General features: G+C 40.7%; 1 protein-coding gene across 3 annotated transcripts in view; it reads right to left on the reverse strand.

The window, feature by feature from the left end:
- LOC131042256 (putative elongation factor TypA-like SVR3, chloroplastic) overlaps positions 1-12,197 on the reverse strand; it is a 108,597-nt gene that overhangs the window by 70,441 nt on the left and 25,959 nt on the right. The window lies entirely within an intron of this gene.

Raw genomic sequence — 12,197 nt, forward strand, 5'->3', positions numbered from 1 at the left:
GGACAGCAGGGGACGGCTATTAAAAAAATAGGGAAATTTTTAAGAGTACAGAGAAATTTCAAATATTCATATCATAAAATTGATAAAGCATTCATCATTGACATTGTAGAAGCTTAATGCATAACATTGGACTTGAGTTGAGACTCCACATTAGAATTGACAGACAAAGGAACAAATTTCAAATGCTCTCATTGTCAATGTGCATACATATTATATAAAAATTATAAAAAAATGCCCAAAGGCTCCACAACTATAAAATGACAAAAACATAGAAAATATATGGCTGTCCCTAATCAGCAGATGCAACTGGTAGATTTGTATCAAAATTTGAGCTCAAATTTGAATCACTGCTAGTATAAGGGGCTGTTTCAGGCAATGGAACCCCAAGTCCCTGAATCCCTGGTTCCCCGAAACATTCCGGGGATGGGGACGGGATTACCAAGGCAGGATACGCGTCCCTGGGGAGAACTAGCTCTGTGAAGGCAGCAGCATACACTAATACAGAAAAACTCTCTGAAAATGATGTGATCCAATTATGACAATCAGCAACAACACTAATCCCAAACTCAGAAGTAATACTAAAATGTTGATGCCACACAACTGGCTTGCAAATCCAATCACCCAGATCAGAAAAACTTGACACGAACTCTTGAAAATCAGCTCCAATGCAACCCATGTGAGGATACTGTTGTGCCTTGCACACACTCCCCGTCATCGACAGGGTCCCCCCACCTTTCTTTGTTTTTGCCTCGTCGAGGTCCTACGTAGAAGTTTTTGTAACTAGGCGGAGTAGATTGCAACAATGAGAGAGTTGAGCTTGGAAAGATGATTCAACCTGAATTTGAACTGACCAAAGTCCTAAGTCCTGAAAATTCGCATTTCCGCCTACAGAGCCGAGATTACAAAGGGCCACCCAAACTCGAGTTTGCTCGGATCCTCCTTAAGGCCTGAATTTCTCTAAGTGAAGGACGTTCAAAGAAAATTTGGTACTTCAACAAGTCTGCAAGAAAGGAGGTCACAAGAGCACAAAATCGCACACATCACATAAAGTGTTGAGCTTCAGGTCAAAGGCATAAAGCCTCACATTTTCATCAACAAACCTGAAATCACCGAGCAAACAAGCAACTCGCCCCTTTTTATGCTTTGAAAGGCAAAAACAAACTCACACATTTTTTAGCCAAATGGCCAAATTTTGTGTCAAGTAAAAGGGCGCTTTTAGTTTTAACAAAAAATCGCACATGTGGAATGACCGAATTTATCATCCAAGGCAAAAGGGCGTCTAAAACTAAAAGCCAAAAGTCTCTCATTTTGAGCAAAAATGCCGAATTTCATATTGAAAAGGGAAAGGACGTTTAAAGGGCTAAGTTGAGAGAAAAAGCTAAAATCGCACATTTTGATCAAAAAGTCCGAATTTCATATTAAAAACAAAAGGGTGTTTAAAATAAAGTCTCACACTTCAAGTTGAAAAGCTGAAATTCCACCAAGGGGCGTTAATATGAACTTGGCACTTTTAAAAACTTTGCAAGTTAATCAAAGTCGCACTTTTTTTGAAAATCCAAAAGAAAGGGCGTTTAGAATCAAAATCACGCAAAGCATCTAAAAAGGCCGAATTTCATAGCAAAGAGAAGAGGGCGTTTGAAACAAAAGGAAGGCTAAGCAAAAGGTCACGCATTTTAACTTAAAAGTCCAAAGTTGCAACCCAAAGAATCGCTCATTTCAGGCTGTACACCCAAGTTTTGTATTAGACAAAAGGGCAAAAAATACAAAAGTTCGGCGACTTTTCTCTTTTTGCAAGAAAAGATTGAACTTGAAATTCGCGCATTTAAATTAGAACGGCCGAGTTTTGGTGTTGAATGAAAGAGCGTCTAAGAAAAACACAAGTTCGGCTATTTTCAAGTGAAATGAATCAAAAAAGAAAAAAAGTCGAGCATTTCTAGTTAAAAAGCCAAATTTTATAGAGGGCGTTTAAAAGCTAGGGCAGAGTTCGCTCGTTCAAAGTGAAAAGGCCGAATCTTCCAAAGGCAGGCGTAAAGAATAAAAGAAGAAAAATCACCCAAGGGAGTTCATCCATTTTCATTTGGAAAACGCGAGTTTATGCTAAGAAAGCGAACTAGGGCATTCAAAACATAAATCGGCCCTTTTCCACGCCTTGCGAGAAAGGACAGAATAAAATCACACATTTTTATTCATTCCGAACACCAAACCCTAACCAAAGGGAAATCGCTCAAACAATAGTTTGCAAATCACCTCAAAAGGGCAAAGTGTTACAAGCAGGGAATCACAACTTTCATTTTTGCTCTCAATACGACAGGTTCATTCAACATTTGTAACCAACAAGCTTTCAGTCACTACCAGGTAAGTTCGAATTGCCTTTGAATGCCTTTAAAATTTTACATTTGGTAAATATCCATGCTTTAACTAGGGTTTGAATGCAAAATAAACTTTAAAACTTAACCCAAGCAACAATTACCTACCAAATTCGACCTCTAGCCCGAAATTTCAAACTTAGGCATATTGTGAAGATTCTAAGCTCAAACTGAAAACACTAAAATCATCTTTACAAGTGCTTTCAAAACGTTTTAAACCTCCCTCCAATATCCCACAAGGCAAACAAGTCTGAAATTTAAACGCATTTAAACTGAGACATTTGCAATTTTCAAAACATCAGCATAGGGAGCGGCATCGTTTTTAAAACTTGCTCAAAATCAGCAACCAGCTAACTTTCAAGTACCAGATTCCCCAAAACTCCAAACGCATTTCAGCTCCATTCACAAAATTCAACTTGTTCAAACAGCATATTATAGCAATATTTTCAAATTCTGATTATCATGTTGTTTTGATGATTTTGATGCTAACGCCGTCTTCTAGCATTGCTAACCTGCATTTATTTTTACCTGAAGCCTTCCTCGTGATTCATGACCAGGTGTGCAGGATAGATGCCTTGTCAAGGGGTAGAGTCTTCCAAGGCACCTGACGCACCAGGGACAGCACAAGCACCCAAAACGGATGTTCCCCGCAAGCTTGATAAGATGAAATATCAGTATCAAGGGGTGGTAAAGGAGTCAAAGGTCCTAAGCAATTGGGAAAATATTGGTGACACAGATGTCAAGCATGTGGACCTTTAGTACTTTAAGAACAAGGTGTATGCTCCAAACGCATATGGGCGACCAAAACGGATGGTAGAGAGGCATTGCACAAGCTGTAGGCTTCCCACCGGAAATTCAGAACTATGAGCTTGTGGTTGAGATTGCGAAGCATTATCAGTCGGAGAGCAGGGTGATAGTTGCAAACGGAATGGTGATGGCCGATTTCACTCCAGAGGCCATTGGGGAAGCATTTGATATCCCACTTCCTGAGGATGCCATTGCAATAACTATGGATGAAGCCCAAGTGGCTTATGATATGAACCCCCATAGGTGCAGAGGGATGGTGAATGAGGAATGGTTTAAAGTGAGGAGACTCCTGAGCACTAGGATCACCAAGAAGACCTATAGGAGCGACTTTATTGAGTATGGGGATATGACCACACTACTTAGCCTAGTCATGAGACTCCCCCACTCCAACCTATTTGAGGAGTGGATGTTTTACTATATAGAGCAGGTCTTCAATGGGAGTGTTAAATTTGACTGGGCTCAGATCATAAGTGATAACATCCATACGCAGTTGGTCCAGCTCGCGGAGAAGAATTATTTCACAATGTCCTCCTACCTTGTCTACATGTTCGCCAAACATCAAAGGCTGCCAAGGTTGATCCCCAAAGGCGAGATTGGAAATGGGCCAAACCAGGTGAAGGTGTATGATTGTTACCCTCAGCTTCACTACTATACCATATCACAGAGGGAAAAGAACAACATCGCCTATGCAGTAGGCCAATATGAGCGTGAATGATGCATTCACAATGCGCATGGTCAGAATGATGCAAGGAGGATTGCATATAAGGTTATCAAAGCAGGCCATTGCATTGATATGGAAGTACGGGCAATGGTTCATTCAATTTCCCCGTTTCTCCTATCTCCGGATTTCAAGCTTTGAGGGACTCCCTTTCAAACTTCTGCGCTATCCATCAGATAGGATGATCCTCTTAAAGGTTGCCAGACAAGCACATCTAGTCGGGCACATACTCAGAGAAAAGAAGACAGCAGGAGTCATGTTCCCAATGACCGTAGGGGACAACAACGTATACTTCAAGACCTTCAATCAGGTCGAGCAATCCTTTGAAGAATTGGCATCATACTGCCAACAAGAATACCTCCCTAGGAAGTACTTCGACCCCACGAGATTAGGGAAGAAGGCATATGGCAGACACTTCAGATACAAGACGACCATAGAAGACTATTGGAATAACTGCCTAGAGGACTATGAAGTTCGTCGGCAGGAATGCTCAAGGCTAAGTATTCAACAAATCAGAACTTTGGAGTACCGCCAAGTCCCGGACCAGATAGCTGATTATGGGGATTGCTTGCAAACCCAGGACTATGAGGCAGTCAAGGACCTCCCACCATCTATCAACTGGACCTAGGACCCAATCACAGATCTAGAAGCTATAATGGAAGGTCCCAAGAGGTATACGGATGCCTGGTTATTCAAGCAGGTTGAGAGACTAACCCATGAAGGGATCCAGTTTACATATATTTAGATGGGAGGCTTTGAGTCCTAGTCTTCAGAAGATGAAGAAGCATCAAGTGCGGCAAGGGAGGAAGAGGTTGAAAATCCTAAAAAGAAAAGAAAAAAGGCAAAGGCTAGCAAGGGAACACGAGCATCCAATAGGATAAAGAGGAATCCCAGCCAATCACCTGAGGCTCACGTGCGAAAAAGGATACCAATAAGAAGGGCTATGGTCGTGTTGTGACCATTTCACACATCGCCCCATTGCAAATGGGGACCCCCTCTTTTTGCTCGCCTTTCGCTTCGTTTTTTTGGGGGTTTTGTTAGTCAGTCAGTTGTCTGGATTTAGGGTCAACCCTTAGGGTTTTAATTAACGTCTTTTCAAGCCAAAATCCAGTCAGTTTTAAGAGCTTTTGAGCTTCCTCTCGTAGGATGCAATTTTGAATGCAATGATTTCGCCAGAATGGTCTATTTTCAATTGGAATGTTGAATGCAGAGCTTAAATTTGTCTAAGTATTGAAGATGAAATGTGAATTTTTGTCCAATTGAATATTTTTTGACCAAATTTTAAGTTTTTTTATTTTTGATCCCGGGCATTGGAAATGAATTGTTTTCACCGTGTGAAGCGATAAAATGCGTAAAATCATGATATTTTGGCCTGTAAGAGCAAAATCGCTCCTGTCCCTCAGTGAAGGACCGGAGCTCGTTTTCAAATATCTTACTATCCTTGCAGGGTCAAGATGAATTTCGAGTTGGAAATGATAGAGGAAGGCATGATCTTTCCGTTGAATATAAATTGAAGATTTTCACGAACACGGAAATGCCTCCAGGAGAAAAATCGCTCCTGTCCCTCAGTGAAGGACCGGAGCTACAAATCAAATATTGCTTTGTCCTTGCAGGATTTTGATGACCCAACGATTTGAAGATGTCCAAGGAGATATGTTTTATCGAATGAATATAACTTGAAGAGCAAACACGAAGAAGAATGGTCCAGAATGCCAAAATCGCTCCTGTCCCTCAGTCAGGGACCAGGGCGAAATACATTGTAGCTCCTGTCCCTCTCCAAGGGACCAGAGCGATGTTCTTCAGAGGGCGAGATTCAGGTGAAGATCAAGTCAAGTTTATGTTTGATGACAAGGAAGGAGGTGAAATGAAGCTATTGAAGACAAATTGAAGATTTTGAAACGTCAGCAAGGACCCTAAATGTTTAAGTTCGCTCCTGTCCCTCAGGAAGGGACCAGAGCGATTTTTGTTGTAAATGATTTTCTTGCCAAGTTACAATTGATCTCAAGGCATAGATGAATGGAATGGAACATTGCGAATCCGTTGAATATAAATTTTGAAGATGACAAAGTGAAACAAGGCCCACAGAGCTAGAATCGCTCCTGTCCCTCTCCAAGGGACCAGGGCGATACAGTGAGTATGTTGCCTTTTCCTCAAGTTCAAGACCATTCTAAGACGAGGAACAAGGTGGCAAAGGCATTTCAAGGCATCTCCATCAAGCACAAGGTTACAAAGGTCGCCACGTTGAAGGAATTTGCACTAAGATTCCCAGTTCGCTCCTGTCCCTCAGGAAGGGACCAGAGCGATATTTCCATAAAGGCATAGATTTCAAAAGTTAAGCAAGTTTCAAGCGACCAAGGGGATCAAAGAGACTTTATTTCACGCGTTGAAGATAATTGCAAGTTGATCAAAACAAGAACAAGTTCGAAGTATTGAATTTTGCTCCTGTCCCTCAGGAAGGGACCAGAGCGATATTGAGTGTTTTGACCGATTTATGCAAAAATCACGTTAAGACAAGACTTCACAAGGTCATACAAGGTTCGAGGCGTCTTTTGGAAGTGATATATCAAAGTTTGGAACGTCAAAATGTTATCAATCAAGCTAAGGAGTCTATATCGCTCCTGTCCTTTGGATAGGGACCAAAGCGATTATTACAAAAACACTCATGCTCCTTCAAAATCAAGGCAAGGCAAAGATAGACGAGGTAAAGGACGTTATTTGGAAGGCAATAAACGAAGAGCAAAGGTTAGATGTTTACAAATTTGAGCAGGACATGGAGATCGCTCCTGTCCCTCTCCAAGGGACCAGGGCGATATTTGCCAAAACGCATGATATTCTTTGAAGACCACGTCAAAGTAAAGTTGCACAAGGTTTGAAACGTCTTTTGAAAGGTAATAAAGGAGAAGTTAGAATCAAAAAACGATGAGTTTCAAGCTAGAAGACATGGATCGCTCCTGTCCCTCTCTAAGGGACAAGGGCGATGATCCTTTAAACATCAAAATGCCTTGTAAAATTCAAGCAAAATGAGCGTGGAATGAAGGAATGACATTGTTTGTCCATCACAACGAAGATTGAAGTTCGAAGTTACAAAGATTAAGGAAAAAAGAATGGATCGCTCCTATCCCTCTCCAAGGGACCAGGGCGATGATACATCCTAAGGCATTTGTTCACATAAGCAGGACATTCAAACTCAAAGGACCCGACAAAATGGTTGATTTGAACGTGGAGATGGGAATTTTGAACGTAAAAATTGCAAGAATCATAACCAAAATAGTGGATCGCTCCTGTCCCTCTCCAAGGGACCAGGGCGATGAGGTATGTATACTTCATTTTCAAAATATTTTGGCGCTCAAATAAACATTTTGAATTTATTTAAATGCTAGCAAAATCGATATTTTAATTAAAAATGGCATTTAAATATTGCGTTTGGCATTTATTAATTATTGTGCCTTGTTTAAAAATCGAAATTTATTAATTAAAAATAAAAGGCATTTAATAATTAATTAATCTAAAAAAAAAAATCGATTGGAGCGCTTGGTTAAGTAAGTCGGCCCTTGTATTTATTTAAAATCATTTAAAATTGCCTTATTTTTTACCAAGTCGGCCTTGGGGGTGAATGGAGAGGTGAGCGCTATAAAGGGAGAGTGAAATCTTCATTTTCACATCATCATTTTACCTATCTTACATGCGATTTTGAGGAAGAAGGTGCGAAATTGTGTTTGAAAGTGCGATTTGGAGTTTATTAATCAAAGGTGGTGCGAACTATCAATACAAGGTGGCGCTAGTAACTTCCAAGGTGGTGCGAATCTATATTGAGCGAATTTGCCAAGGCTTGAAGATCACGTTAAAGGGGAATTTGAAGATCACGTCAAGGACACAAAAGGTGGCGAAATTACTATCTTGAGGAGATCGCGTTGAAGACCATCTATACCTCAATTTTGCCTAGGCGAATTTTGTTCTTTTTGCATTCTAGAGTTAGCTCTCTTTTGAGGTATGGCGATTTGATTTTATTGTTTTATTTGTTCATCGTCATAGCCTAAATTTTGAATTTTGAATTTTGAATTCCTAGCTCAATCGTTTTATTTTAGGAAATGATAACTCAAAGACTTATCATGAAGTTTCCTAAAATACTCTCTAATCTATGTTATTTATTGCAAAATCTAGTTCTCATTATGAAATGTTGTGTAGGTATGGCGACCCCGAAGGCGGGAGCATCCACCAGTCGCTCAGCTCTCATGAAAGAAGATCAGAGGACCGAAGAAGTGGAGACCAAGATCGTGTCAAAGTGGAGCAACATTGGAGATACAAACTTGGGGAACTTTAGCACGAAGAAGTTTCGGGAGGTCCCTTACATTGGCAAGCCATCACCTGTCGCCCGGAGAATAATAGAGAGTGGCATCATTAAGGCGGCCGGCTTTCCTCCAGCTGTTCAATGCCATGAGTTGATGATCGAATGTGCTCATCACTATGATCCACAGTCCAGAACGATCGTGTCCAAAGAGGGAAATACTTTGGCGTACCTTTCAGAGGAAGCTATAAGTGAAGCTTTCCATCTTCCAGAGCACAGGGACATGATATACAAGAGCATAGAAGGAGCCAGATCAATGTACGAAGATGATCCAGATGCTTGTCTAAGCATTATCAATAAGAACTAGCTACTTAAGAGTCGTCCCCGTCTGAGCAAGGTCCCGAACACACCGCACAGGATTGATTTCCAGGAGGAGTACAGAGATTTAATTACCATGCTCAACCGAGTTACAGGAGCACCTCATGCCTTCTATTTTGAGAAGTGGATGTTTTACTTCATCCAGGTGATTGTTCAAGGGAAAGGTACAATTCATTGGGCTAGGATAATTAGCCATTGCTTGGACGTACAGTTGAGGAGACTCAAGGCTACTAAGTCCTTCCACATGAGTTCATATGTCATTTATGCCTTGATTAGGAGTGTTGAGTACGCAGGACTACCTCACAGAGGAGTGATTGGAAGAGGACCCGGCGAGGTCAGAGCTTGTGATTCCTATGCCTACTTGCATCATCCGCCAGGGAGCAACTATAAGTTGGTTAATGATACTTTCACGATGAACATCACCAGGACGTTGCAAGGTGGAATTCACAACAGATTATCTCAGGATGCCCAGGAATTCATAAAGAGGTACGGTGCTTGGTTCATTCAGTTTCCCAAGTTCACTTATATTAGAGTGCATGGATGTCCTTTACCTCCATACATGTTGCCGAGATATCCGACAGACAGAATTGTGTTACTTGAAGTAACAAGACAGTTGGCAGCATATGTGAAGGCATTCAGACACAGACATCAGAATGGAGTTCCAGTACCTATTATTTTGGGTAATTCAGTTGAAGTATGTCCTAATGCTTTAGCCATGGATGACGCAGAGAAGGAGTTAGCCTTGTATTCTTTTTCATCTTTTGCTTTGAGAGAAAGCTTTGATCCACATGGACATTTAGAGGAGACAGTCGGTAGAAGGTTTAGGCATGAGTATCAAATAGAAGATTTTATGATGAATCTCTTAGATGATCTTGAAGTGAAACGGAAAATGCATTCTAGATTGCCTTTGGATTTCATCAGGAAATGCAGGATATACAGAGTGGCCGACCAAGCTCAGGACAGTGGCAGACATATCCAGTCTTCCTATGATCGAGAAAGCAAAACAATAAGGTTAGATTGGAATGAGCCCGAGGTCGTGGATCTAGATACTTTGATGGAACCAGTCTTGTCTTGTACTCGAAGATGGGTTGACATTCAGCATCAGAAGTTGAGAGAACAAGGCATAGTTATGTCCTTCACTTTGGAAGAGAAACCTGCCGAAGGTGGAGCTAGTGTGAGTGAAGGCAATCCTAATCCTAGAAATTCAGGTGAAGGAAACCTTCGATGTGCCAGTGAGGGCAATCTCCATTCAAGAGGTTCGAAGAGGAAAGAAAGACCTGGAAAGAGAGAGTCTTCCAAGAAGAAACAAGAGGCTAACAGAGATCGATCATCCGGTACATCTTCTAGACCAGAGAAGAGAACAATTCAAGTGGAAGAATCCATGGAGTCGATGGTACAGAACGATAGGCAGGAAGATGGACAGGCACGGCATGGTTCACCCGATGGATCTCTCCAAGACTATGAGTTAGATGAAGACAAAGAAGACAATGAAATAACATCTCCTCCCAGACAGGAAGAAATAGTGCATAAAGAGATTCAAGTTCAAGAAACAAGATCGATTATCCCAGATTGGTTGAAGGAAAGATTAACCAAGGTGATCGTGGTAGAGGACAAGGACAATGCAATTGATTTAGAGAGCCTTGTTGGACGTTCACACGAAGTAACAGAGAAGAGAAAGGCTACCAAAATGTCCAAGATGATTCGAGATGAGACTGGATCCAGGAAATTGTAGATAGCTACACCGGCAGCAGACAAATATGAAGGTGAGATCCTAGCAGAAGAATATGATATACAGACTTTTGAGTTAGGACCACCCACAGCAGAGCAGACTTTAGATGATGCTACCGATTCATTTGAAGCATTGAAAGACAAGCTTAGAGAAGAAATGGAGAAGAATAGAAAGCTTGAGAGAGAGGTCGGTGCATGGAGGACATATTTCAGTCACATCAATGAACCTTTGGGACGTCAGGATCCAGCTAGATCACCAGTGCAGGCACTTCCACTTCAATCGATCAATGAAGCAGAAAGATTCAGGAACATGGTCCAACGTACAAGTAATTGGATGGATAGATCTCATACAGTGGCCATAGAGTTTGTTACAAGGATGATGAAGATTATTCATCAAGCTATCCAGGTTCTTGAGATGATCCACAATTTGATGATAATAGTAGCTGCATTCGCCCATACCAAGGACGTTATCATTCCTGTCTTGAAAGTTATTACACACACATCAAGGAAGATTTTAGCACAAGAGAAGATCCTGGAGGGAGAATCTCACAGTTTGTTTCATTGGTCAACCTTACTCCATATGAAGAATGTTTTCTTTGAGGACATCAATACTAGATGTAGCCAAGTTGAGGAGGTGATCAATCCGATCTAGGACAGAGTGTTTGAGGTACTTCGTACCATTCTTGGCAGAAGGATCGAGGTCGAGACAGATGTGGATATGCAGGAACTAGAGGATAGAATCAAGATCATCTTTTGCAAGGACGCAAATGTTACAGATGAGCAATATGATCAGATGTTTGCCACCATGCTCCTGATTGAAAGAACAAAGGAACTTGAATCTACTTGGGACGCAGCTCTTCTAGATGCATTCGATCAGGTCATCCACTTAGAAGAGAGTATGAAGAATCTTCTCGAGATTCCAATTGCAGAAATAGAAGGAATCGTGACAAGATTCATTGCATATGCCAAAAAAGAACATTGGAAAGGGAATAAGATTCTAGATGAAAGGTTGTTATAGATGACATGGCATCTTATTTGTCATTGGTTTATGTCTCCTAGGTTTTTGTGCCAAATTTAATATTTGGCTATGCATTTAATATTGTTCAGTAAAAAGGAGGCCATTTGTAACAAACCCTAATTAGGGTTTAGGTGTCATGATCTTGACCGTTGATCTACTTTCGATCTGGACCTTTCATTGTAATTGGGGATGCTATTTATACCCCCATTTTTCATTTCATTTGGTAATAGTTAATAGTGTAATAGTCAATAGTTGATGTAATAGAGAAGGGAGATTAGAGTTAGAAGCAATTTTATTTTGTAGCAAGATTGAGTTTGAAGAGAGGAATTCAAGCAATTGTTGTATATGATGACTTGGAAATCAATGAAATATTGAAGTTATGGTGTTTTATTGCAACTTTCTTGAGTTATCTTCATGGTTGTTTGATTTACTTGAATTGTGCTCAATCAAAGTAGTGTGTTAATTTGAAGGACATAGTGTGAGACTTGATCTTTGGTAGGATTCGTAAACCAAACCACTAGCTTCTTGCTGATTGTAGGAACGCCTTGCGTGGTCGACTGGAGAATACTTTGAATCCCTTAATCTTCAATCATTATTGCATCTTGGATATGTACCTTCGTGGTAGTGTCCTTGATCTTTGATGCATTGAATATCATTTTATTACCTTAGAAGATCGCACTAATTTCAATTGAGTTGTTATCTTATGGCAAAATTGAAGTTGGTTGAATCTTGCCAAGTCTTGTCCATACTAAGTCATTCATAGGGTTAGATTAGATTAGACCTCTTTCAAACCCTATCCTTTTGTTATTTTTGAAAAGCTTCTTAGTTTAGTAAAATCTTGAGCTTTCGGAATACGTAAGGCCCCTTGGAGGAAACAGCAAATCACATCATACCGCT

The sequence above is a fragment of the Cryptomeria japonica genome, chromosome 5 (assembly GCF_030272615.1).
Source record: "Cryptomeria japonica chromosome 5, Sugi_1.0, whole genome shotgun sequence".
NCBI lineage: Eukaryota > Viridiplantae > Streptophyta > Pinopsida > Cupressales > Cupressaceae > Cryptomeria > Cryptomeria japonica.